Consider the following 1,591-nt stretch of genomic DNA (forward strand, 5'->3'; position numbering starts at 1 on the left):
TTATGATGTGGCTAATTTAAATGTTTAAATATAATGCAGCTCCTCATTCTCTTCCTGGGCCTGGACTGCAGCCAGAAACACCTTGTTTGTTTATAACGGTACTAGTGTTAAGACCCAGGCCTCCAACCGCTGAGCTGCAGGCCCCGCTTGTGTGTGCGCACACGCGCACACTCCCATGTTCCCAGGCTGGGTTCTCTCCTCTATCTGTGTCACTCAAGGCTAGCTCACTACCACTGGGAACTCAGCGCCACTTTTGCCTTTCTCTTTCTGTTGATTAATTGGAGAGAATTGTCTCCCAGGCTGGCTTCGAAACCTTATCCTCAATTCCCAGCCTCCTGAGTAGCCAGGATTACACAGGTGCAGCCCGGGAGTCGGGCAAGCTCTCAGGTTTTCATTCCCTATTTTTGTTTTCTCTGCCCTCATGATTAACCATTATCACAAATGTTTTCATGAATGACCTTACTGTCCCTCGACTGGAGACGGTGGGCGGCGCGGTGGGTCTTTGAGTCTGAGGCCTCTGGGCCCTCAGCTTGCCCTGTGCCTGTAGCCTCCACCACACCGTGGCAGGCGAGAGTGCGGCATGGTAAGGTCCTCTGGCACAGGACACCCCGAGCCCTGCAGCGATGGGTCCTTCAGGCCATAGAAAAGAATTCTGGGAATGGGGCGTGCCTTTCCTCCTTTCAGTGGCAGGGATGGTGCTGTGCATGTCTGGAGCAGTGTGTTCCCTCATGCCTTCCACACCTGGGCTCTGGCTGGATTGCGCCCCTGCCCAGCGCCCGCTTTGCAAACTGGGGCCTAAGACAACCATTTTCTCTCGAGAAAGTCCCGGAGGGCCGGAGGCAGCCTACGGCCTGTGGCCTGTGGCCTGTTTTCGCTGGCGTGCGATGACGGAAAGCCTGGAGGACCAATGTGGATCCTTCCCTCCCGCAGCAGCCGCTTTGCCCACACCCTGCCTCACAAGGTGCGGCTGAGGATGTCGGTCATTACTCCTGCTTCCTGGTCCTGGACGTGATGGGAGAGTGAGTGCATGCACACCACCATCTTGGCAGGCCAGTCTTCATGCACGCGTGGCTGCAGTCCAGGCCGCGGGCAGCTTTCCTGGTAGCTTTTGTGTTGCCCATTCACTTTTGCGAACTAGTGAATGCGGTGTCAAAAAAGGCACAAATAAATGCTTTGCAGCCTTTTCCTGCCCTCAAATTCTTGGCATCTTTGGTGGTGGAGCTGCACAAGTGACAGTGCGTGCTTTTATGTTCATCTGCATGTATAAGTGGTCTCTGAGATGGCCCGCGTTTGGTGTGTGGTTCCCTTAACCAGTTTGAACTAAATTTTCTCCAGGAGAAAGATGAATGCTCGAGAAGAGTTTTCTTGGTTGAAAACCATGTAACACTTCAGGTAAGGTGATAAGGGAGTTGCACGGGAGTTGGGGGGAAGCGATTTTGCAATATTGTGGTTCATCATTAGTACATATGCCCCAAAGTTAGCAAATAAAATGGTGTAGGAGAGAAATAACACAAAATAGGGGCTTCCTAGATCGCTTAGATTCGTTCTCATTGGCTAAATGTAAATGCGTGTTGGTATTCAGAGCTGAATA

At 52.1% G+C, this 1,591-nt stretch overlaps 1 non-coding gene across 1 annotated transcript; it reads left to right on the forward strand.

Annotated features, from left to right (window-relative positions):
• Positions 1–1,103: 1,103 nt before the first annotated feature.
• Positions 1,104–1,238, forward strand: LOC150040083 (small nucleolar RNA SNORA13). The gene has a single exon (XR_016534077.1). It is a non-coding gene; the product is annotated as a small nucleolar RNA SNORA13 (small nucleolar RNA).
• The last annotated feature ends 353 nt before the right edge of the window (positions 1,239–1,591 follow it).

The sequence above is a fragment of the Megascapheus bottae genome, unplaced genomic scaffold (assembly GCF_031878675.1).
Source record: "Megascapheus bottae isolate mThoBot1 unplaced genomic scaffold, mThoBot2.hap1 HAP1_SCAFFOLD_48, whole genome shotgun sequence".
NCBI lineage: Eukaryota > Metazoa > Chordata > Mammalia > Rodentia > Geomyidae > Megascapheus > Megascapheus bottae.